Source organism: Cetorhinus maximus, unplaced genomic scaffold (genome assembly GCF_964194155.1).
Source record: "Cetorhinus maximus unplaced genomic scaffold, sCetMax3.hap1.1 HAP1_SCAFFOLD_196, whole genome shotgun sequence".
Taxonomy (NCBI): Eukaryota; Metazoa; Chordata; class Chondrichthyes; order Lamniformes; family Cetorhinidae; genus Cetorhinus; species Cetorhinus maximus.
Window position 1 is genome coordinate 224652 of NW_027596175.1, and position 26399 is coordinate 251050.

At 46.2% G+C, this 26399-nt stretch overlaps 1 protein-coding gene across 2 annotated transcripts in view; it reads left to right on the forward strand.

Moving 5' to 3' along the window:
• LOC144673002 (patched domain-containing protein 3-like) overlaps window positions 1–26399 on the forward strand; it is an 84244-nt gene that overhangs the window by 19063 nt on the left and 38782 nt on the right. Inside the window, exons 1-2 of one of the 2 annotated variants that reach the window (XM_078535002.1) lie at window positions 16986–17109; window positions 17348–17427. The gene's annotated coding sequence lies outside the window, so the exon portion shown is untranslated. Of the gene's footprint in view, window positions 1–16985; window positions 17110–17347; window positions 17428–26399 lie in introns of those variants that run through there. The other variant, XM_078535003.1, reaches the window with a different exon arrangement.

Sequence of the window (26399 nt, forward strand, 5' to 3'; positions counted from 1 at the left end):
ACAAGGGTACAATCCAGGTTAAACTTTTACAGAATGTATCACCAGGTGCATCAGTACAAACAATATTACAGTCATTTACAGCCTTTCATTTTGATCTGTACAGCCCGAGGGGCTCTAAACAGTTCCCAGTCTCTCGGTGCGCTGTGGTAGAAAGGTCTTAGACAGCGACCCTTCCCCATTGCGCCTTTGCGGCAGCTGCCCCAAGCTTTAGTGCGTCCCTCAGCACGTAGTCCTGGACTTTGGATTGTGCCAGTCCGCAACAATCGGTCGGGGACAAATCTTTGTGCTGGAAGACCAACAAGTTTCGGGCAGACCAAAGCGCGTCTTTCACCGAGTTGATGATCCTCCAGCTGCAGTTGATGTTTGTCTCGGTGTGTGTCCCTGGGAACAGCCCGTAGAGCACAGAGTCCTGTGTCACAGAACTGCTCGGGATGAACCTCGACAGCAACCACTGCATCTCTCTCCAGACTTTCTTTGCAAAGGCACAATCCACAAGGAGGTGAACAACGGTCTCTTCCCCACCACAGCCACCTCGAGGGCATCGTGCAGAGGGGGTGAGACTCCTGGCGTGTAGGAAGGATCTGACGGGGAGGGCCTTTCTCACCACCAGCCAAGCTACGTCTTGGTGCTTGTTGGAAAGTTCTGGCGATGAGGCATTCTGCCAAATGACTTTGACAGTCTGCTCGGGGAACCATCCCACAGGGTCCACCCTCTCCTTATCCCTCAGGGCCTCTAGGACGTTACGTGCTGACCACTGCCTGATGGACTTGTGGTCAAAGGTGTTTTTCTGCATAAATTTTTCCACCAGGGACAGGTGGTACGGCACGGTCCAACTACTTGGAGCGTTCCGCGGCAGCGTGGCCAGACCCATCCTTCGCAACACCGGGGACAGGTAGAACCTCAGCACGTAGTGACACTTGGTGTTTGCGTACTGAGGGTCTACGCACCGCTTGATGCAGCCGCACACAAAGGTGGCCATCAGTATGAGGGCGATGTTGGGCACGTTTTTTCCCCCTTTATCTAGAGGCTTGTACATCGCGTCCCTGCAGACACGATCCATTTTCGACCTCCAGATAAAGCGGAAGATGGCTCGAGTGATCGCCATCGCGCAGGAGTGTGGAATGGGCCAGACCTGCGCCACGTACAGCAACAGCGAGAGTACCTCACACCTGATGACCAGGTTCTTACCCGCAATGGAGAGGGAGCGTCGCTCCCACATGCCCAGTTTCCTTTTCACCATAGCCACTCGCTCCTTCCAGTTTCTAACGCATGCCCCGGTCCCTCCGAACCATATCCCCAGCACCTTCAGGCCGTCAGCCCTGACAGTGAAGGGGACAAAGGATCGGTCAGCCCAGTTCCCAAAGAACATGGCCTCGCTCTTCCCACGATTTACCTTGGCTCCCGAGGCCAGTTCGAACTGGTCGCAGACGTGCATCAGTCTGCGCACCGACAGCGGATCCGAGCAGAAGACGGCGACGTCGTCCATGTACAGGGAGGCTTTTACCTGAGTGCCTCCACTGCCTGGGATCGTCACTCCTCTTATGCCCGGATCCTTCCTGATGGACTCGGCAAAGGGTTCTATGCAGCACACAAAAAGGACAGGCGAGAGAGGGCAGCCCTGCCTGACTCCAGATTTAATCGGAAAGCTATCTGTTTCCCACCCATTGATTGAGACTGAGCTACTGATGTTAGTGTAGAGCAGTTGGATCCAATTTCGAATTCCCTCCCCAAAGCCCATTTTGGAGAGCACATCCCCCATGTAGGTGTGCGATATTCTGTCAAAGGCCTTCTCCTGATCCAAGCTGATGAGGCAGGTATCCACACCCCTGTCCTGTACATAGGCAATCGTATCCCTGAGCAGCGCCAGGCTGTCAGAGATCTTCCTGCCTGGCACAGAGCAGGTCTGGTCAGGGTGAATCACCAATTCCAGAGCGGATTTGACCCGGTTGGCGATGACCTTGGACAGAATCTTATAGTCCATATTCAACAGTGAAATGGGTCGCCAATTTCTAATTTCCTCCCTTTCCCCCTTGTGCTTGTAGATGAGGGTGATGATGCCTTTCCTCATGGAATCTGACATGCTGCCGGCCAGGAGCATACTCTCGTACACTTCTAGCAGGTCTGGGCCGATCAAGTCCCACAGAGCCGAATACAACTCCGCCGGCAGGCCGTCGCTTCCGGGGGTTTTACTCTTCTCGAAGGACTCGAGGGCCTTAGTCAGTTCGTCAGGAGTTAGCGGTTTGTCTAGGCTCTCCCGCGTACTGTGGTCTAGGACCTCCGTGATAGAGGACAGGAAGGACTGGGAGGCCGTGCTGTCCGTGGGCTTCACGTCATACAGTCCGGCATAAAAGGATTTGCTGATCCTCAGAATGTCGGACCGTGATGACTTTACTGAGCCGTCTTCTTCCTTCAGGCTGCTGATCACAGAGCGCTCTCTGTGTACCTTTTGGAAGAAGAAACGTGAGCACGTCTCATCCTGCTCCACGGAGCGGACTCTGGAACGGAAGATGATCTTGGAGGCCTCCGAGGCAAAGCGCGAGGCTTGCTGGCCCTTCACCTCTTGGAGCTCCTCCTTGACATCGACCCCCATCGACTGCAGCCGGAGCAGATTCTGCATCTTTTCCTGGAGTCGGGACCTTTCCCTCTGTTCCTTTCTAGCTTTCTGGGTGCCTTTGCGGATGAAAAACCTCTTGATGCTTCCCTTGATCACTTCCCACCAGTGTGTCAGGGACTCAAAGAGGGGTTTCACGGTTCTCCAACCTTTGTAATCCCTCTTGAGCTCCTCAATGTTCTCTGGGGTCAGCAGTTGCACATTTAGCTTCCATGCCCCCCTGCCCACCCTCAGGTCTTCCTCCAAGTGGCAGTCCGCCAGTAGGAGGCAGTGGTCAGAGAAGAACACCGGCTTGACCTCGGTGGATCTGACTGTGAATGCACGGGACACAAACAGGAAGTCTATCCTGGAACGAATGGACCCGTCTGGCCGCGACCAGGTGTATCTACGCTGCGCTCCGTCTGCAGGGTTGCTGAAGACGTCGTGCAGCTTGGCATCCTTAACTGTTTCCATCAGGGATCTGGACGTAGCGTCCAATCTGCTTCCGGCCCTGCCGGATCGTCCAGCCGCATCGATGATGCAGTTGAAGTCCCCGCCCAGAATGACCGGCCTGGAGGTCGCCAGCAGCAGTGGGAGCTGCTGAAAAACCTCCAGCCGCTCAGCCCCTTGTGCCGGGCCGTACACGTTAATTAACCGGAGTGGAGCGTTCTTGTACATTACGTCTGCTACCAGGAGTCGCCCGCCCACCACCTCCTTGACCTCGGAGACGGTGAAGTTGCCTCCCCGCAGCAGAATACCCAGGCCGGAGGAACGAGAGTCGTTTCCGCCCGACCAGATCGATGGCCCGTGGGACCACCATCGTGACCATTGCCTGTAGGAGCTGAGGTGCGGTATCGCACACTCCTGCAGAAACAACAGGTCAGCTTTGACCTTGGCTAGGTAGTCCAAGGTCGCAACACATCGCGTAGTAGATTTAATGCTACGCACATTTATGGATACAATCTTTAAACCCATATTAAAGCATTTATTCTCCTACCAAACCCACTGTCTCTGAGAGTCCCAGACCTTTAGTCTGCTCCTTCATACCCGTAGTGAGCTCAAATTCCTTCACTTTGGATGGGCTGAGGTAGATCTCCTTGGCCGTGTTCTGCTCCAGTGGCATCTGGAGGTTCACGTAGTGAGCGGATTTTGAGGTGACCTTTGCTGGAGAAGCTTCTCCAAAACTCACCCCCTCTGGGGGGTTGCTGTTCCCGGCTTCCTGGAGCTGGGGTGCGATGATTGCCTCACTGCTCCCAGATTCCAGGGGCTGTGGTGCACTGGCCTCCTCAGGTTGCAGGCCAAGTTGGGGTGCGCTGGTCTCCTTGTTGTCTCCAATTTTCTGGAGCTCGGGTGTCTCGTCCTCCAACGCCCTGGAGCTTTGCCGCCTCTTCTGTCGGTGCCGCTCTGGCACTTCCTCATCCGGAGAGCTGCTGCCCTTGTCATCCGTGTCGGATGGGAGACGCCTCTTGCCGCTTCTCTGGGAAACGCCTTTGCTTCTTCTTCGCTCCCTCTTACTTTTCTTGTTCTTCACCGTCCGCCACTCCCCCTGCTGCTTTTCCACTGCTGCCTCCTCCTCCATTGATTCGCTGTCCTGAGGACTGGAAGGTTCAGGGGGTAGTGCTGTTGATTGGCTCTCTGTTGCCTCAATCTCTTTCTCCACCTTGTCTCTCTCTGTGTCCTCCTTTGTCCCGTTGAGCTCCCTGGGGGCCTTGGTGGTTGGAGTGACACGGAACATTTCTTCTGCTTCCCCGTGGTCGGCTTTGGCTGCCTGTGCGTAAGTACGGCAGCGTTTGGGGCAGGTCCTGTAGAGGTGACTTGCCTCGCCACACAGGTTGCAGCACTTGGCCTGTTTGCAGTCTTTTGTCTGGTGCCCTTCCTGTTTGCAGATCTTGCAGAGGGAGGCGCTGCAGTTGGCCGCCACATGACCAGCCTTGCCGCATGAGCGACAATGCTTGGGTTGCCCAGCGTAGACCAGGTAGCCACGGTTTCCCCCGATTGCGAAACTGGAAGGAGGGTGGAAAATGGCTCCCTTACCATCGGTCTTTAGCGTGACCTTAAACAGGCGTTTGCCTGTCCAGATCCCCAAGTCGTCTCGAATCTCGGTGCCGCTCCCCACCTTATCGAAGTACCTGGTGAGGAAGGTGACCACGTCGGCGACAGGGACGAAGGGGTTGTACACATGCACCATCACCTCACGTTCCCGTTGCAACGGCAGAGAAAAGTGCGGCTCCGCCGTCAGGATCTTCATCTCCGGCAGGTCTCTCTTCTCCTCGAACACCCTCAGGAGCCGGACGCAGTCTGCCACTTGCTTGAACGTCACGTCAAAATAACCACCTTTGCGGGAGTCGTGCAGGGTGAAGATCTCCGTAGCTTGGAAGCCGCACGCCTTCAACAGGATCCTCCTGGTGAAGAAGCCCCGATCCATAGGTGATCCTCCTTCGTCGCTGTGGTTCACCGTGACTCGGACGGTGATAGGTAACCCAGTCTCCCAGAATGCTTCAGTCACTTCTCACCAACACCCTCTGTTGGATGCCCTTCCTCCTGTTGAGTGCAAGAGTCCTTCTCCTCGATTCCCTCCTGAGTTGTGGTGACTGCGCTGACTTCTCCCAGAATGCTTCAGTCACTTCTCACCAGCGTCCTCTGTTGGATCATTAATCATTTCATTATTGGAAATGTGGTAGCACAAAACATACAGTTGCTGACAACTGCTGGTGTTGATCCTTTTGGAATTCTGAGGTCAACTAATCTGAATATTGTTGGATGGGATAAGGATGAGTGTCCTGCTAGCAATTGAGTATTTGTGTCGGATGGCATCAGAAAACTCATGAAAGATGAAAGAAGTCGTGTTGTAATAGGTCTGAATTAACTTAAAGGGGATGGATTCTTCATAATACTCAACCTGGTATCTGTGCAAGGATCTAATTGAGGTGTTTAGAATGATAAAATGATTTGATGGGGTAGATTACTGAGAAACAATTTCCTCTGATGGATGATCCAGAACAAGAGAGTATATCTTAAAATTAGAGTTAAGCCATTTAGGAGCTAAATTAAGAAATATTTTTTCCACACGCACTGGTGGAAATTCGGAAGTTTCTTCCTGCAAGAGGTTAGGTGAATTGAAATTTTCAAAACTGACAGATTTTTGTTAGTTAAGGCAAAAGGCAGGTTAAATACAGTTGAGGCTAAGGTACGCCACGATCTAAATGAATGATGGAACAAACACAAGGAACTGAATAACCCACTTTCCTATGAACCAAATGAAGTACTGCAAACTTTTGTGTGTGTGTTGTGGAAGTATGATAAAGACAGATATGGCAAAGAAGGAAGCAATATTTGGGGAAGGTGGCAGGGAGCAAGGTTCTTTTTTTTACTCTGTAATAGGAAAATTGGATAGGTGTTATGCATGGGTTCCTCTATCATTCCTAAGTGTGCTTTAGTGGAATTCTAGTGTGCCCCAACATATTTTCAAATTTATGTTTCTATCCTGAAGCTGGAAATCAGGAAACAAAAGGGGCAAAAGAAGAACCAGGTCCCTCTACTTCTGAAAATGTAACCACAACCCCACCCCCTCAATACCACTTGCCAGTCCTCAGAAATCCATCTGGGGAAAGATGGAATTTGGCATCAGATGATGCAAAGAGCATATTGAAGCCAGAGCAGGTGTAATGACTTGATACATAAGACTTTTTTGAAAGAAAATACATATCCCCATCAGCATTCTTTGGTAGTATGTGCCTCTTGAAGTCTGCATCTGAGCCTTCTGCAGCAGAACCACAAACAGATCAGTCATGATCTTATTGAATGGCTGAGCAGGCTCGAGGGGCCGAATGGCCTACTTCTGCTCCTATTTCATATGTTCGTATATAATTGGAATATGATCACACCGTCGGGCGAGCTGGCACTTATGGCATCCTATCTCCCTAATGTATTTCCTGCACACTTGTAATCTATGATCACCACATATAGGCATCTCTCCCTTGGACACCAAACTACATGTAGTGCCAGTATTTGAGCTGGTACGGGTGAGATCCAGTGATGCTAACTCATTAGGAAGGTTGGCCTCCTTTTCGTCAAGTGACAGAGTTATGTTCACATCTTCAGTAGCTGAAAGGAAAGAATAAAAAGGCAGAGCAGAAAAAGATAAGTGGTGTGGTGAAACTTCTACAATTTGTCATGCAGACTGTGAGATAGAAGCAATAAGGGGAAAGTAGGAAAAGATGTGAAGATCCCACAGCATTTCCTCCAGTGTTGCCAGTTGCCATGATCACATTCTGTGCCTGCCTGTGATGGCCAGCACTGTTCTTTTGAAGTGGAATGCTGTTCTCATCTGTTGGTAGTGTGCTTTCTGGAGTTGTTCATGACCTTCTCCCACAAGAAAGATGGTAATTTGTTAGTGGGTCATTTTAACTCCAAAAGTGGATGTTTTGGGTCGTGTGGGAGGTTAAAATGTTAATAACTGAATCAGAAGCCCACAGGCCTCAAACCTACTAACTTCTGGTTTTAACCTGGGCAGGACAAGGAAGGGGCAGGTGACCAATCTGTTCTCAGGAGGCATGTCAGTCATTGAGACCTTTTAAGGAGGCTACGTGCCTCCATTTTTATGCAGTCTTCATTTTTAATCAAAGCTGGAATTCTTGGACTTGGGAAACCCTATAGGTAAAAGGAAGTGGCATGTGCCTTTGCAGCACTGCTTATGGGCCAGGAAAAGCAGGAGTTTTTTTCTATAGGTCCAACAAGCTGACGTATAAGAAGGAGAGAGAGTTTGCATGATGGTCTTAGATCACAGGAATGGATAGATTGTGAGGTGGGGTCAGATTGCGGGAACAAAAGAGTTCACAGGAAGGCTTAGATCTTGGATAGAAAAGAGGTGACTTCAAGTTGCATGGTGGGTACAGATTGAACAGCGGGTTTAAGTTTCAGGAGGGAAAAAAGATGGTGAAAGGGAGCAGAGATTACAGGAGGTAAGAGAGATCACAAGATGGGTTTAGATTGCAGAAAGGAAGAGAGATTGTGGGGTTGGGGCAAGAGATAGTGGCATGAAATTGGAGCACGGTATGGATTCGGATCCCAGGCCCGCTCAGAATGCAGGAGGGAAGAGTGTTTGCTATAATGGCCTCCAATCGTGTAATGGGCTTAAATTACTGGAGAAAGGAGAGATCAGCCACTTGGCTCAGATCACGGGTTGGGCTTGATTCCCACAGTGGGCTCGGATTGCTGAAGAGAAGAAAAATCAAGGGGTGGGCTCATTACGGGGGGGAAGAGATATCCCATGGTGGGGCAGCCTCAGTTTGTCGAGTGGCACTGATTGCAGTTATGAAGGATGATCGGGGGTGGCTCGTCTTGCAGGATAGGTTTAGATGGTGGTTGTGGGTCCGAAAGATTACATGATGATCATTGGTTCCTGTCCCCCTCTAACTGCTGGGTTTCCCAAGCCCTGGTTTAGGAGGTGGATGCATGTAAATTCAAATTGATAATAAATCCTGAGGTACGCAGCCTCATTTAAATATTATAATTACTGACGCATTGTCAGTGTAGTTTACTCGTCTGATTAAACCGGAAATGGACACTTTCATACCGGCTTAGTGAGTTTTCCTATTTTTTCAAATGTAGCCCCCTCTCCGAGTTGTCGAGACAGTGATGGAGAAAGGGTGTTCTATTCCAGAAAGCTAATTGGTGAAGGATAGAACTGGATCTAAAAATCAGACGATTTCGTATTTATTTACAGTGTTACCCATTACATACATCCACCTCCTAACCCAACAATCATAGTTTTAGTTTGTCTTTTGATCCAACCAAAAGATTGTCAATAAAACAAAACTAATTACCCCTTTTCAAAAGTATGCCGCTAGACACTATAACAAAAACTAAACTTTGAAAGGAAACTTAACCAATCAAATTAAGGTGACATTTCTGGGGTTGATGATACACTCCAGTCTCCCCAATGTCCGCCAGTTGCAGAAGGCCTTAAGACGACCTGTATACACCACACGCTCCCTTTCCAGGGAAAACTTGCTGCAGATATAGTTATGGAAGAAAGGCAGGCATCAGGCTGAATAGCTGCCTGGACCTGATGATGGTCACCTTGAAACAGGAACAGCAGCAGCACTCTCACAAGGAGGTCCTCCAATTTTTCGCAGAGTGTGCATTATTTCAAGATGAATGATTATCCACATAACATTCAATGGGTATACTATTTTCAGAACTCCTCTTGTACAGAATTTGACTTAACATAGTTGCTAAATAGAATCCCATATCCACTGAATCCACAAGAACCAGTTTTTCAGCAGCTAAAGAACTTTTATCAACCCATTTTTATTTTTTAAAATCCCAAGCTATAGGATGACGCTTCCCATTTTCATCCATCAGAAATATGAAGCCAGCTGAATACTCATCAAGATGATTCACATGTGAAGCATTGTTAAAAATTAATAGTTTCATGTTCTTTGAATTATGTAAGGATGGGAACTATACGTATTTCTCTAGGTTTATTTTTTATAATGTTTTATTTGCCCTTAAAATATTCTTTACTTCAGGGTGTTTCACTCTAATGCTTAATTCCCAATGCATCAAAACTAACATCTAGTCTAGAATGTGTGCCCGATCAGTTCAACTGACCAATCAAGCTTCACAATTGCTCTGTGTCTTCTTTAAACCATCATCTTTCTGTGCTGAGATGGGTGTAATATTCTCTAAATCTGATTGTAGATTTAAAGTTATTCCAGAGCTACTCTGTTTAATATCTAAACCAGTATATTTAAAAGTCCCACAAGATTAACAGGATTTTGCCATAGATTAATTGATAGGGACTATACCTTCTAAGTGGAGCTGATTCGCTCAATTGGCTAGACAGCTGTTGTAATGGGTTAGATTAGTGCCAACAGCATGGGGTTCGATCCCTGTTTCTGACCGAGGTAGATTTGAGATCTGTCACCTTGCCCTACCTGTAGTTTGGTGGATAATCACTAAAGACCTGCATTTGGGCAGAGAACTGAGGAAGATGATGCCTTCCAATTGTTTGGAGTGAATTCTTCGCATGAACTGCCCATACCAGGACGGATTTGTCAACTTGCAGTCTGGTTGATCAGCTAAATTTTTATGCAGCATTTCATTTATCATCGCATGATTCCTTTCACAAAGTCCATTGCTGAAAAGACCTTGAGCTACAGTATTCATGACCATGATGTTCAGGTTTTCACACATTTTTCTGAACTCATCATTGGTAAATTTCCCTCCATTATCAGTCAGAAATATTGCTGGTGCCCAAGTCTGGTCCCTATCCATTTCTCCATGATTTTGTTTATACTATGTATTAATGTAGAAAGACTTAAATCTGGTCACAAGGTCTACATAATGCAGAAAGAAAATATTTTTGCCTTTGTCTAATACCTTTAGATCCATGCCAACTACCTTGTCAAAGTCACTTGCCAATGGAAGGCTTAAAATATGTTAACACTCTCCAATACTTTTACATATTTCACACTCCTAACTTCTATTAATTTCATATTCTTTTCATCAACCATACCCATACCTTTTAGCAGGATTTTAAACCTTTGACAAGTAGGGTAAATTGTCTATGTAACATTAAGACAATTTGCTCTTTTCTCTCAAATTCTTATCACCTGATGCCCTTAATATTTGTCTAAAGATCTGCTGAGAAGACCCAGGCAAAATAATTGTCTTTTCATGCTCCACGCCAAGTTTCATTTGTGCACTTTCCATAGAAGGTTTACTCAACGGCATAGGTATCTCACTAGTCTGCATCTGTACTTGTAAAATGGCTTCTTACTCCAGCTGTTTTACATGGAATTACAAACTTTTCGTGACCTCAACCCTAAAGCAAATAGTCCTTCTATGTTGTACTGTCAAGTGAATTAAGGTAACCTTTGAACCAATTTATTCTACAAAACACCGATGCGCAAGCATTATCTAGCACTGCACAGTTAAATGTCTCGGTGATTAATACACTCATCACAGGATTAAAACGCCTTGTGACCAGTATAATTTGTTCAGATTCATCATTATCTTCACCTTCCTCAGAATTCTGTCTTCTGCAATAATAGCTGGATCTGCTCATGATGCTTTCATGCCTGTCATTAATCCTGCCAAAGTTTTGATGTGTATATCCATTATCTGGACCAGTTTGAAATCTGGCAATCATTGAATCCTTTATTCATTGTGTCACTGTGGAATGTCTCATTTGTTCCACTGAAGACTGAAGGAAATGACTGTTTGCCCAGGAATTTTTTCAAGTAAGTTGACATCTGATCCAACAGGGTCTCCCTCTCTGAGAACCGAACCAAACACCAGTTAGAACCAGGAGCCTGTCCATATGAAACACCTAAGCACAATATAGCAAATTAAATGCTAGTGCTGATCCAGAGATTCTCAAATTGAATTTCTTCAATCTTTTTATACAATCTGTTAAAGTCCATAATGTGTTCCTCCATCTGTTTTTTGATTTCTATCAAGGTCTGAGCATGCCTTATAGGCACTTAACAGATCATCTTTCTTGTAAATCTCATCCAAGAACTGTAATAGAAGGCCCAAACATTCATCACTATCCAACTGACAGGCTTCCAGCTCACAAAACACTTTTTAACTTTACTTCTTGTAGGAAGCAACAACTCCAAGGCCATACTTTGTCTCTCTTTGGTAGGGACAAAAGCTCTGTCCGCATATTCATTTGTCTACTGGTCATATGATTCAGAGTTGTTTTCTGCCATTTTTCACAATGGTCCCTAGGATAGTAGTTTTCTGGCAGACAATTTTTTTCTTAGCTTCCAACCTTCAACTCTAGGCAACCATCCTTTGCTATTAATGTTCTATTCCAGCAAGCCACTGGTGAAGGATAGAACCGGAGCTAATCTTTGCACACTTCTATATCTATTTATAGAGCTTATACATTACAAGCATATATTCCATAAACCCAACAACCACAATTTCAGTCTGTGTCTATTTATAGGAGCTCAAGTAAATCCCCAGTCAATGCCCACCACGTGTATTCAATTAACCTCCCCTAACCCTACAACCCTCCAAGATTTCTGCATTCCTCCAATTCTGGCCTTTTGCATATAACTGACTTTAATCACTCTGCCATTTTGCAGCTATGCCTATTACATTCCTTTGTTAAAAAGTGATGTAGGATGCCAGGAAATACTCTACAAAGAACCATCACCCACTGCTAGACATTGAGATATCTCATGAGTTCAGAATTGATTCAAATTGAAAAATCCCTCAGAGTTCCATTCTAAGTTGCTATTTGGCTGTAATACAAGGAATCCTGGGCTCCTACAATCTCCCAGAGCTTGCTTCAGGAACTTGGAGAGAAATTTTCTAGATTTTTTTTTCCTCCAGAATTGCCAGCAGATTTTTTTCCCCCCCAGATTTCCATTTGGCAAGGTCAGAGTACAAAGTGGGAGAGTAAAAATGCACGTGAGGTTGCACTTTTGACTGGATAAGTGACTTTGATGGTCTTAAGTTCACATCATGTGCAGCAGGCTACAACTTAAAGATGAATAAGATGAAGATGGTAAGAGTTTAAGGTGGAAACTACAAACCATACAGCCTAGGAGAGTGAAGACATGACCCTCACTGGTGAGGTCAATAGAAAGTGGGATGCATAAGATCCAGAGTCAGGTAATGAAGTGGACAGAGCATTAATAGGGTTCAAGGAGATGAATGAGGCTGCGGAAGGATTTAAATTTTAAATTTGAACCAGCAGGAGAATGGGGTAAATGGTGAGTGGGACATATTGCAGAATATAACTTGGGTGACACAAATTGGGATCAGCTGAAGTTTATGCAGGGTAGAAGATTGAGTCTGGTCAGGAGGGCAGGAGGGTAATCGAATAAAGCTGACAAAGGCAAGAATGAGTGTTTCAAAAGCAGATGGATGAAGTAGGGGCAGTGGCAGGTGAGGTGGGAGTAAGTGGTCATTGTGATGGAGAAGATGGAGAAGAGTGGGTAACTCAGTTCATGGGTTGAACAAGCATCGAGATTGCAAACAATTTGGTTTAACTTGAGACAGTGGTCAAGGGAGGGGGTGCGGAAATCAGTGATGGGAATTTACAGGTTAAATGTTTTCCATCTTCCCAATATTTAGTAATTCCTCAGATACTAAAGTAGTTAGTGCCTGTATGCAACAAGACCTGGACAGCATTTAAGGCTTGGGCTAATGTGTGGTGAAAATGTTGCTTGCCACCTAAGTGGCAGACAATGGCCACCTCCAACAAAGAATATAACCACCTCCCCTTCACATTCATTGGCATTACCATTGCTGAATCTTCCACTATCAACATCCTGAGGGTTAACATTGATCAGAAACTGAACTGGACCAGCCATATAAATACCATGGCGACAAAAGCAGATCAGAAGCTGGCAATTCTGCAGTGAGTAACTCACCAATTGACGCCCCAAAGCATGTCCACCATCTATAAGGCCCAAGCCAGGAGTGTGATAGAATACTCTCCACTTGCTTGGGTGAGTAAAGCTCCAACTCAAGAAGCTTGACACCATCCAGGACAAAACAGATTGCTATAACGACATCCCATCCACCACCATCAACATTCACTCCCTCCACCACCGACGCACAGTGGCAGCAGTGTTACTATCTACAAGGTACACCAGCAACACACCAAGGTTCCTTCAGCAGCATCTGCCAAACACGCGACCATTATTACCTAGAAGAACAAGGAGTTGTTTCTTGTTATAACTGGGTGAGGAGGAATGAGCTGGCTCCCCCTTTTTTTTTAAAACCCCTTTGGTTGGTCGCAACAGAGGTTTGTTTAAAATTCTTTCCCGTGTGGACACTTTTTCCGAATGTATTTATTTTTAAACAAGGAACCAATCAAACCAGGTTTCCTTGAGTCAAAGAAAGAGTAAGTTTATTAATTACTAAAACCTGAGGAAAAATAATAAAAGATGCAACACAGATCAGAAAAGATAGTTGAGTCCAAATAAAAGTTAAGAATATACAGATAAGTCCTTGGCTTGTCCATAAGGTGTAGCTGGTGGTATGTTGCGGTCGTTAGGTGATTTCAGTAGAACTCTGGAGCTGACTTTGGCAGTTTTACAGTCTGTTGGAGACACTTGTTGGCTTGTCCCCAGAGGGACAGATGACCTGCTCGTCTCTGCAGGAATGACTTAGAAGACTGGTGTTTCTTTTTTGCTTCTGTTTGCCTTAAAGACACTTGTTTTCAGCAAGAGAGATAGAGAAACAGAGAGGGAGAGGGATCCTGGAAAAATTTATTAATTTTGCTTCCAATTTCCACCCCTCCATCATTTTCACATGGTTCATCTCTGACACTTCCCTTCCCTTCCTTGACCTCTCTGTCTCAATTTCTGGTGATAGACTGTCCGCCATTATTCATTATAAGCCTACCGATTCCAACAGCTACCTTGACTACAGCTTCTCACACCCTGTAAGGACTCCATCCTATTCTCTCAGTTCCTTCGCCTCCGTCGCATCTGTTCTGATGATGCCACTTTCAAAAACAGTTCCTTTGACATGTCTTCCTTCTTCCTTAACTGAAGTTTTCTACCCACGGTGGTTGACAGGGCCCTCAACTATGTCCGGCCCATCTCCCACGCATCTGCCCTCATACTTTCCTCTCCCTCCCAGAACCATGATAGGGTACCCCTTGTCCTCACTTATCACCCCACCAGCCTCCGCATTCAGAGAGTCATCCTCTGCGTTTCCGCCAACTCCAGCATGATGCCACCACCAAACACATCTTCCCTTCACCCCCCCGGCGGCATTCCGCGGGGATCATTCCCTCCGGGACACCCTGGTCCACTCCTCCATCACCCCCTACACTTCAACCTCCTCCCACGGCACCTTCCCATGCAACCGCAAAAGGTGCAACACTTGCCCCTTTACTTCCCCCCCTCCTCACCATCCAAGGGCCCAAACACTCCTTTCAAGTGAAGCAGCATTTCACTTGCATTTCCCTCAATTTAGTCTACTGCATTCGCTGCTCCCAATGCAGTTTCCTCTACATTGGACAGACCAAACGCAGACTGGGTGACCGCTTTGCGGAACACCTTCGGTCTGTCCGCAAGCATGACCCAGACCTCCCTGTCGCTTGCCACTTCAACACCGCCCTGCTCTCATGCCCACATGTCCGTCCTTGGCCTGCTGCAATGTTTCAGTGAAGCTCAATGCAAACCGGAGGAACAGCACCTCATCTTCTGACTGGGCACTTTACAGCCTTCCAGACTGAATATTGAGTTCAACAACTTTAGATCATGAACTGTCTCCACCATCCCCACCCCCTTTCTGATCCCCCTTTTTCCAATAATTTATATAGATTTTTCTTTTCCCACCTCTTTCCATTATTTTTAAATGTATTTCCATCCATTGTTTTATCTCTACCTTTTAGCCTATTTCGATCCCTTCCCCCCACACCTCACCCCCACTAGGGCTATCTGTACCTTGCTCATCCTGCTTTCTACCCTTAATGTCACCATTAGCACATTTCTTAGCTAATATCACCACTGTCAACACCTCTTTGTCCTTTTGTCTATGACATCTTTTGGAAATCTCCACCTATCACTGGCCCTCTATCCAGCTCTACCTGTCCCACCCCCCTTAAACCAGCTTATATTTCATCTCTTTTCTATTTTTCCTTAGTTCTGTTGAAGAGTCATATGGACTCGAAACGTTAACTGTGTTCCTCTCCGCAGATGCTGTCAGACCTGCTGAGTTTTTCCAGGTAGTTTTGTTTTTGTTTAGGGAGAGGTATGCTTCTTGCTTCTGTGTCATTGTTCTTCTGCTCTGTTTTTCAGAGCCAGTTTTAAACTCATTTCTCTGTGTATTCCTGGGAGGGACTTCAATCCAAAGTCCATTTTGCTTTCATCTCAAGCTTTTTGACATATTCTTAGATATAAATCAACAGGAGATGGTTTTTGGATGTCTGATCGGATGTAGCTGACTGGGGGACAGTTTCCATTGTCTTCAGAGAAACCTTGATTTAAAAGTGAAGCCTTTTGCATTTTTTATGCCTTCCTTTCAAATGTCTATGTTTGAAGTGGGCCTTGACAACTCCCCAGGTGTGAAATTCCATGTCCTCACAGGACAGGGCTCTCAGTATGATCCACATAGAAATTTTCCAGAAGGGTCCCTTTACAGTAAAGCCATCTTTTGACCAGTGTCTTTCTTATATTTTTTCTAAAAAAAACAGAGGCAGAAATTTCCCCCCATTGTGGGGGTTGTGCGTGGGCGGGAGCAGGCATGAACCCAATCGGCGCCCCTAATCGGGGCTCTGCCGCCATTTTATGTGGGCGGGCCCGAAAGTGCGTGCGAAAGAGTGCAGAAATCTCCAAGGCACGGAGTTGCCTTGGAGAGATAAAGTTTGGAATAAAAGTTTTTATTAAAGACAGAAAAATTATTTAGACATGCCCCCTCATGTGACAGCATCACATGAGCTGGGACATGTTTATGAAATGCTTGAAAATGTTTTATTTGATTAATAAACCCTTCATGAAACCTCATCCCGCCTGTGGATGAGGTTTCATGAAAAATGTGAAGGCTGCCAGGGCTCTTCGCCTTCTTAATACTTTATTTCTTTCTTAATGGCCTTAATAGGCCTTTGACAGTTCAGCGGGCATACAGCCAAGTCAGCTGCACGCCCGCCAAACTGAAAATCTAAATGACGAGCTGTGATGTTGGGACGCCCGCCCGATGTCACCACACGTCAGTGAGCGGGCCCCGCCCCTGCTCACCAAGCCGAAAATTCTCTCCCCAGGTCTTCTTTAGGCAGCTCAATATGTTCGTGGTGAAGTTGTTGGTTGTGAGTCACTCTGATTCCGACATTGTGTCTGCTGCCATGGCATTCTATATTGACACAAAAAGTTACAAAATCTGGGGTATGGGTTGTGGGGTGGGGGAGGAGGAAGCTCATTGGTAAAACTATCTGCAAGTTCCCCTCCAAGTCGCACACCATCCTGATTTGGAATTATATCGCCGTTCTTTAACTGTTGCTAGTCAAAATCCTGAAAATTCTCCCTCAACAGATAGGGTGTACCTACTCCACAAGAACTGGAGCAGTACTTCTGAACATCAAATAGGGATGGGCTGACCTTGACAGTGAGGTTCTCATCCCATATAAAATCCCACAAATAAAAAAAAGCTGGAGGAAAAATGGCCCTGGGAGCAATGTTCCATCTAACTCATAATTATTCCAGCATCACACCTTGAAATGTGGACAATTTCCATGCTAATCAAAACTTTACAAAATTGGGCCCCATTTAAGGGCCGTCAAATTTTCAACATTTCGTTTCAATTACATGCGTAAATGATGCAGAGAAACAAAGCATGTTTATCTCTAGCACAAGTGCTTACGTGTTCCGCCCTTTCCTGCTTCCCTGTGGTCTGTCATATGTCACTGACGCTGCATTTTACTTCAGTAAAACCAGAAGCAGCTTGTGTCTCTTAATGAAAGGCTTTCCAGCTTACGGCATGAAAAGCACTTAGCAGGAATTGATCTTAGCCACATAATTGGAAATGTCTGCATCTATCAGGTAGGTTTTTTTTATGCTTTACCTACATGTAATGCTGAAACAATGTTAACTGGTACACTTCCCTGACAAGATGGTAGAACATCTGTTTCAAAACTTTAACGATGACAATGAGACTATTTTTCTTCAATAAATGTGTTGATTTTTTTGTATGTTTGTAATTATTGTTAATGTGTTCCAGTCATTCAGTCGCGATAATAAATCGGTAAGTCAGTTGCAACTGTTCTGCTTTTTGTCTCAGCTGCTATGGCTTAGTTTTAAGTTGACAAGCACTAGGTGTAAGGTCAAAGCAGAAACCACAACCTCAATCAGACATCATGAGTAAGTGTGTCACAAACTGTACAAAATTCAAATTGAAATAAAATTTAAAAAATACAGAATAAAATGCATCAAATCCACAGTATAATTATCCTAATCATTGCACATGTGGATGAGCATATGAGATAATAAATTCTGCAGTTTCATCACTGCTTCCCAACCCCACCTTAGACGATTTTAATACTTTTTGGGTGAATATGGAAACAAGCTTACAGTTTTTAACATGATTGAACATTTTTTGTCTCCAGAAGGGGTGGGTTATAATTGAATTGCATTGGAGGGGGTGTAGAGGAGATTCACCAGGATGTTGCCTGGGATGAAACATTTAAGTTATGAAAAGAGATTGGATAGACTTGGGTTGTTTTCGTTGGAGCAGAGAAGACTGAGGGGCGATCTGATCAAGGTGTACAAGATTATGAGGGGCATGGACAGGGAGCAGCTGTTCCTCTTAGTTGAAGGGTTAGTCACAAGGGGACATAAGTTCAAGGTGAGGGGCAGGAGGTTTAGGGGGGCCGTGAGGAAAAACTTTTTTACCCGAGGGTGGTGACGGTCTGGAATGCACTGCCTGGGAGGGTGGAGGAGGCAGGTTGCCTCACATCCTTTAAAAAGTACCTGGATGAGTATTTGGCACGTCATAACATTCAAGGCTATGGGCCAAGTGCTGGTAAATGGGATTAGGTAGGTAGGTCAGGTGTTTCTCATGTGTCAGTGCAGACTCGATGGGCCTCTTCTGCACTGAGATTCTGTAAATTAAATCCCTGGCAACATTTTAATACATGAAAATGATCAGGTCTCAGCTTTTGTTCCTGGGATATATATTTATCTTGATATATCCATGATTATGTAACATTTCCCACTCATTGCATTTACACTTGTTTTACTATGTTATTCTTGGTTTAAGAAAAAGGCTGCCTATTCACCATGTAGCATGGTGCAGGAGCAGGAATTATATCAGTGCCTCTCAACTTACTCTGCATGGCCCATAACCTCTGATCTCCGAAGGGAACCCACCCGCCTCCAGAAGTCCCCATGCAAGGATTGCACAGGAATTGCCCAGGAAGTTTAAACTTCCAATGGGCAATTACCCTGCACTGGGAACCATCAGAGCCTTCAGATGGTTATAGCTGTCTTACCAGAATAGTTACCCAGGAAAAGTTAGAAGAATTAAAACCACTTATAACTCCTGGCTAACAATAGTACTGACCAACCCCCCTCATCCTGACCCACTCTTGGGACTCCCTCCAAATTACCACCTTGAATTCCTGTCTACCTCCCACCCTGACCATCCCCTACATTGCTGACTATCCTCCCGACCCTAGGACTATCCCCCACCCCGACTAACCTCTTGACCCTCTGCACCTACCAGGGGAGGTGGTGGCATAGTGGTATTGCCACTGGACTAGTAATTCAGAGGCCCAGGCTAATCCTGATGTACACGGATTCAAATCCCACCAAGGCAGCTGATTGAATTTAAATCCAATTTAGAAATCTGGAATTAAAAGCAAGTCTAATGGTAAAGAAGGGTAAAAACCCTTCTGGTTCACTATTGTCTTTTAGGGAAGGGTATCTGCTGTCCTTGCCTGGTCTGGCCTACATGTGACTCCAGGCCGCAGCAATGTGGCTGCCTTTTAATACCCTCTGAAATGGCCTAGCAAGCCATGGAGTTGTATCAAAAAACTCTACTAAGTCTAAAAAAGGAATAATGAAACCCAACAGACCAGCAGGCATCGACCGAGGCACTGGAACCGTCAATGGCAAACTCAGCCCTGTCAATCGTGCAAAGTCCTCCTTATTACCATCAGGAGGCTAGTGCCAAATTGGAAGAGCTGTCCTACAGACTAGTCAAGCACCAGCCTGACATAGTCATACTCATGGAATCATACCTTATAGACAATATCCCAGAGACCACCATCACCATCCCTGGGTATATCCTGTCCCATAGACCCAGCAGAGGTGGTGGCACAGTGGTGACGGAATTGGCCTGGGAGTCCTCAACATCAACTCTGGACCCCATGAAGGCTCATGGCATTGGGTCAAATATGAGCCAGGAAATCTCCTGCCACCATACCCCCCTCCTCGATCAACACTCCTCCATGTTGAACACCATTGAGGTTGGCAAGTGCACAGAATGTTCTCTATGTGGGGGACTTCAATGTCCATCACCAAGAGTGGTTTGGTAGCACCACTAGTGGTCAAGCTGGCTGAGTCTTAAAGGACATAGCTGCTAGCCTGGGCCTTCAGCACGTGGTGAGGGAACCAACAAGAGGGAAAAACCTATTTGACCTCATCCTCACCAGCCTGCCTGCCGCAGATGCATCCGACCATGGCAGTATCAGAAGGAGTAACCACAGCACGGTCCTTGTGGAGACATAGCTCCAGCTTCACGTTATGGAGACCCACAATGGTAAATGGAATTTGGATCAGATATAGCAACTCAATATTGGGCATCCATGAGGCACTGTCGGCCATCAGCAGCAGCAGAATTGTGTACAAAAACACGAATGCAGGAGGGCACGACAGGAGCAACACCAAGCATACTGAAAAATGAAGTGTCAACAAGGTGAAGCCACAACAGGCAACTGCTTGCATGCCAAGGAAACAGCATGCAATAGATAAAGCTCAGCGATCCCACATCCAATGGGTCAGACCTAAACTCTGCAATCCTGCCACATCAAGTCGTGAATGGTGGTGGACAATTAACCAACTAACTGGAGGAGGAGGCTCCACAAATATCCCTATCCTCAAAAGATTGGGGAGTTGAGCACATCAGTCCAAAAGAAAAGGCTCAAGCATTTGCAGCCATCTTCAGCCAAAAGAGCTGTGGGTGATCCATCTTGGCCTCCTCCGGAGGTCTCCAGCATCACAGATGCCAGTCTTCAGCCAATTCAATACCCTCCTTGTGGTATCAAGAAACAGCTGAAAGCACTGGATACCGTAAAGGCTATAGGTCCTGACAACATTCTGGCAATAGTACTGAAGACTGTCCTCCAAAACTAGCCACGCCCCTAGCCAAACTGTTCCAGTACAGTGACAACGCTACCATCTATCGGCAATGTGGAGATTTGCTTAGGTATGTCCTGTCCACAAAGAGCAAGAAAAATCCAGCCAATTACCACCTCAGCAGACTACTCTCGATCATCAGATAAGTGATGGAAAGTGTCATCGACACTGCTATCAAGTGGCACTTACTCAGCCATCACTTGCTCACTGACACCAAGAGCTGAGCTCAAGAGGTGGGGTGAGTGTGACTGCCCTTGACATTAAGGCAGCATTTGACTTGAGTGTGGCACCAAGTAGCTTTAGAAATACTGAAGTCAATGGGAATCAGGGGGAAACTCCCCACTGGTTAGGAGTCATGCCTAGCACAAAGGAAGATAGTTGTGGTTGTTGGAGGTCAATCATCTCAGTCCTGGGACATCGCTGCAGGAGTTCTTTAGGGTAGTGTCTTCGGCCCAACCATCTTCCCAAACATGATTGCATAATGTTCAGTACCATTCGTGACTCCTCAGATACTGAAGCAGACCGTATCTATATGCAGCAAGACCTGGACAATATTCAGGCTTGGGCTTATAAGTGGGAAGCATTCATGCCACACAAGTGCCAGGCAATGACCATCTCCAAGAAGCGATAATCTAACCATCTCCCCTTTACATTCATTGGTTCAGCGATGGCGATGCCAACAGACATTGACCAGAAACTGAACCAGACTAGCCATTTAAATACAGTGGCTACAAGAGCAGGCCAGAGGCTTGGAATTCTGCAGAGAGTCACTCACCTCTTGACTCCCCAAGCCTGTCCACCATCTACAAGGCACAAGTCAGGAGAGTGATAGAATACTCTCCACTTGCCTGGATGAATGCAGCACCAAAAACACTCAAGAAGCCCACCAGCTTCCAGGACAAAGCAGCCTGCTTGATTTGCATCACATCCACCACCTTAAACATTCACTCCCTCCTCCACCACCAATGCACAGTGGGAGCAGTGTGTGCCATCTACAAGGTGCACTGCAGAAACTCACCAAGGTTCCTTCAGCAGCACCTTCCAAACATGCAACTTCTACCACCTAGAAGGACAAAGCCAGCAGATGCATGGAAACACCACCACCTGCAAGTTCCCTTCCAAGTCACACCCCATCCTGACTTGGGACTATATCACTGTTCGTTCACTATCGCTGGATCAAATCCTGGAACTCCCTTCATCACAGCACTGTGGCGTTCCTAAAACACATGGACTGCAGCAGTTCAAGAAGGCAGCATACCAGCAACTTTTCATGGGCAGTTAGGGATGGGCAATAAATGCTGGCCTAGTCCCGTGAGCAAATAAAAAAAGCCCAGCTCTCCCCCATAGACCACTCAACCCCCACCTCACTGAGCACCTGACGACCCCCCCCCCCACCCCGTCCTACCCCTTACCTTATAGACTTACCTTCTCCATGGCTTCTCAAAGTGACTGGGACCTTTAAACTTACCTGCTTTTTGGCAGCTCGTGGCATAAAAAATGAGGCGTGGTTTCACTCCCCCTGACTCTGCTGCACGTGACTGAAGGCCTCGAGAAGCTGTTGCACTACACTTTTCTCAATCAGCCTGAGTCAGAAGTTCGGGTAAGAAAGGTACAGCTGCATTCCAGTGTAAGTAAAAAGAAGCTACTGCTTGGAAGTTCTGGCCCCATACCTCAGTTCATCGATGTTCCTAGCTGAATTTACCCAACCGTTGTCAACCTTACTCCACCATGGTCTGTTTGACTTTAACTTTGAATTTCTTTCTATCGGCTCCTACCTTTTTCCATTTGTTACTCAGACATATCTGTCCTAATCTTGGTACGTAATCATGCTCATGTAACTTGAGTTTCCTGTGTGCACGTGCATGCATGCTTTGGCTGCTGCTCTAGATACAAGCACTGTAAGACACTTGAATGGGGGGTCTCACTACCCTATAACCCAGACCTTGGGTATCATTGACAAAACCAGCCTTCGATGCAATTTCCACTTCAGGTGGAAAAGCTTTATTTATCCACAGTGACAGCGATACTCACTATCAGGTTCTTGGCGATCCTGCATGCATGAGTTCACACTTCAGCTGGTTGGCCCACCAGGCGACGTCTCCGCACATCTTCCAGTGACTGACCAGGCCACTATTCTTCGACTGTAGTGTCGATGTCTTCTTGGGCTGTAACTTTTAAACCCTTTTTCTGACTCCAGCCCCTTTTCCCTTTGACAAATAAGGCAAAACCCCGAAATGGGTTATCCAATTGGCCTTCAGTACCTTGGGTGATTCATTTCTGGCACCTCACCACCCCCTTCATGTGCACCTACCATATGACCATTTCCTGTTAACAACAAGGGGTGAGGTGATGCATACTAGTAACAAATGTCCTTTGTTTGGGATACCTTAGCTCAGGTAAGGCAGGAAGAAAGCCATTTACATCTTCCCAGGGGAGTCGTTGTCTTTGAGGGTTGTTGCGGATAGAATGGTGTAATCAATCTGGGCCACCAGCTTAATGACATGCCTTGGCATGTCACTGTGTATTTATTTTATATCCCTAGTCCTTTTTATTAATAAAAATTTCAATATATATGAGCCCCACTGATGATATTTTTGGTTAAGATTATTCTCCCCTCGTCGCAATGTCCTCTCTACTCCGTGTCTCTACCACCTGATGAACTCTGCACACAGGATCCACACCACAACCAGTTATATTGTTCTACAGGTAAAACTATAAATTACTGAATGAATATAAAAACACTGAATTAATGGGAACAATTCATGAGGTCCATCCAGAGTTTAAAATACAAAACATCAAATCAATAAGAGCAGGTTCTGCAATCAGTTAATTGGGGTACATAAATTTTAAAAAGCTGCTGGATTGCCTTACAGCATATCACTTCTATTTTCCTCTTTTCCCTCCTTTCCCTTTAATGCTCTAGGCCTCTTTCTTCTGTCACCATGCTTCCTTTCATTTCACTCCATGAGTACTCTGCTTCCCTGAAGCAAATCCCCACCTCAACTCTGCAGAACTCCTTTACCTTCCTACTCTCCAACCACCATCTCAGACTCTTTGATAAGTGTACAGCTTCCCTCTATGCCTCTTTTGGCAGCCTCTGCCTCCTTACGAGCAGCAGTCCAAATTTCCCCATCCTACTCTCTCACCAAACTTCCCATCCAGCATGCCTGCTGGGGCTCATCTTCCCAATTTCCTTCCTGGCCCACTTAATGCTCCCGACTGTGACACCGTGGATCCTGCCAACAGATTAACTATCACCTCCTCCAGAATGCCTGCTTGTTTCTGAACATCTTTGCCATCCATAAGCTGACTGGATAATTGCAGAGGAACCCTGGTCTTGACCAAAACATGGCTGTTGGATATAATGAAACATTCCTGCATGGCTATTTCTTTTAGCATTTCCATATTCGGATCACTGTGTTGGTGATGTGGTCTCTGTCACCAAATCACACCTTGGTCTGTCTACCTACTTCTCTGGCACCTTGTCCTCATTTGGGGAGGTGGTGGTACAGCGGCAATGTCACTGGACCAACAATCCAGAGGCCCAGGATAATGCATATGAGTTCAATTCCTACCACAGCAGCTGGTGGATTTTAAATTCAATAAAAATCTGAAATCAAATGCTTTTCTTTAATGGTGAGCATGAAACCATTGTTGATTGTCGTGAAACCCCCCCAGTTCACTAATGCCTTTTAGGAAAGGAAATCTGCCATCCTTATCTGGTCGTCCTACATGTGACCCCAGACCCACAGCGATGTGGTTGATTCTTAAATGGCCTAGCAAACCATTCAGTTGAATTGAACCGCTACAAAAAAGTCAAAATGAAATGAAACCAGATGGACCGCCCAGCATTGACCTAGCCCTGTTGACCCTGCAATGTCCTCCTTAGTAATATCTCAGGGCTTGTGCCAAAATTGGGAGACCTGTCCCACAGACTTGTCAAGCAACAGCCTGACGTAGTCACATTCATGGATTCATACCTTACAGGCACTGTTCCAGATATCGCCATCCCTGGATATGTCCTGTCCCACCAGCAGGACAGACCCGCCAGAAGTGGCGGCACAGTGGTATACCATCAGGAGGGAGTTGTCCTGAGAGTCCTCAACATTGTCTCCAAAGCCAATGAAGTCTCAAGGCATCAGGTCAAAAAGGGGCAAGGAAACCTCTTAAGTGACATCCCTCCTCAGCTGAGGAATCACCAAGAGTGGCTCAGTAGCACCAGTACTGACCAAGGTGGCTGAGTCCTAAAGGATGTAGCTGCTGAATTGGGTTTGTGGCAGGTGGTGAGGGAACCAACAAAAAGGAAAAACCTACTTGACTTCATCCTCACTAACCTACCAGTTGCAGATTCATCTGTCCATGACAGTATTGGTAAGAGTGACAAGTCCTGGCTTCACATTGAGGATACCCTCCATCGTGTTGTGTGGCACTACTACCATGCTAAATGGGATAGATTTCAAACAGACTTAGCAACTCAAAATTGGGCATCCATGAGGCGCTGTGGGCCATCAACCGAATTGTATTCAGTCACAATCTACAACTTCATGGTCCAGCATATCCCCCGCTCTACCATTACCAAAAAGTCGGGGAATCAACCCTGGTTCAATGAAGAGTGCAGGAGGGCATGCTGGGACCAGTACTAGGCTGGAGAAGCTACAATACAGGACTACATACATGTCAAGCAGCATATAGCAGCCTACAATACAAACATATGAACTAGGGGCATGAGTAGTGATCCCATTACCAATGGATTTGATCTAAGCTCTGCAGTCCTGCCATATCCAGTCAAGAATGGGGGTGAACAATTAAACAACTATGGAGGAGGTTTCATGGATATCCCCATTCCCAATGATGGAGAGCCCAGACAAGGCTCAAGTATTTGCAACCATCTTCAGCCAGAAGTGCCAAGTGTCCTCCTGAGGTCCCCAACATCACAGATGCCAGTCTTCAGCTACATTGATTCACTCCACGTGATAGCAAGAAATGACTGAAGGCACTGGATGCTGCAAAGGCTATGGGCCCTGACAACATCCCAGCAACAGTACTGAAGACTTTTGCTCCAGACCTAGCCGTGCCCCCTAGTCAAGCTGTTCCATTACAGCTACAATGCTGCCATCTACTTGGCAATGTGAAAAACTTCCCAGATATGTCATGTCCCAAAAAGCAGGACAAATCCAACCCGGCCAATTATTGCCCTATCAGTCTACTCTTGATCATCACTAAAGTGATGGCAGGGGTTGTCAACAGTGCTATTAAGTGGCACATACTCAGTAATAACCTGCTCACTGACATTCAGTTTGGGTTCTGCCACTCAGCCATTGATCTTGTTACAGCCTTAGTACAAACATGGGCAAAAGAGCTGAATTAAAGAGGTAGGATGAGAGTGACAGCCTCTGATATCAAAGCAACATTTGACCAAGAGTGGCATCAAGGAGCCCCAGTAAAACTGAAGTTAATGGGAATCAGGGGGGAAATTGTCCACTGGGTGGAGTCATACCTAGCACAAAGGAAGGTGGTTTTTGGAAATCAATCAACTCAGTTCCATGACATCAGTGCAGGAGTTCTTCAGGGTAGTGTCCTAGGCCCAACCATCTTCAGCTGCTTCACCTTTCCTCCATAATAAGGTCAGAAGTGTGGATGTTCGCTAATTTTTGCACAATGTTCAGCACCATTTGTAATTCTTCAGATACTGAAGCAATCCTGACAACATTCAGCCTTGGGCTGATAAGTGGCAAGTTACATTCGTGCCACACAGGTGCCAGGCAATGACCATCTCCAAGAAGAGTGAATCTAACCATGCCCTTGGCATTATCATCACTGAATACCCCACTACCAACATTCTGGGGGCTTACCATTGACCAGAAACTGAACTGGACCAGCCATATAAAGGCTGTGGCTACAAGAGCAGGAGAGAGGCTGGAATTCTGCAGTGGGTCATTTTATGACTCCCTAGAGCTTGTCCACCATCTACAGAG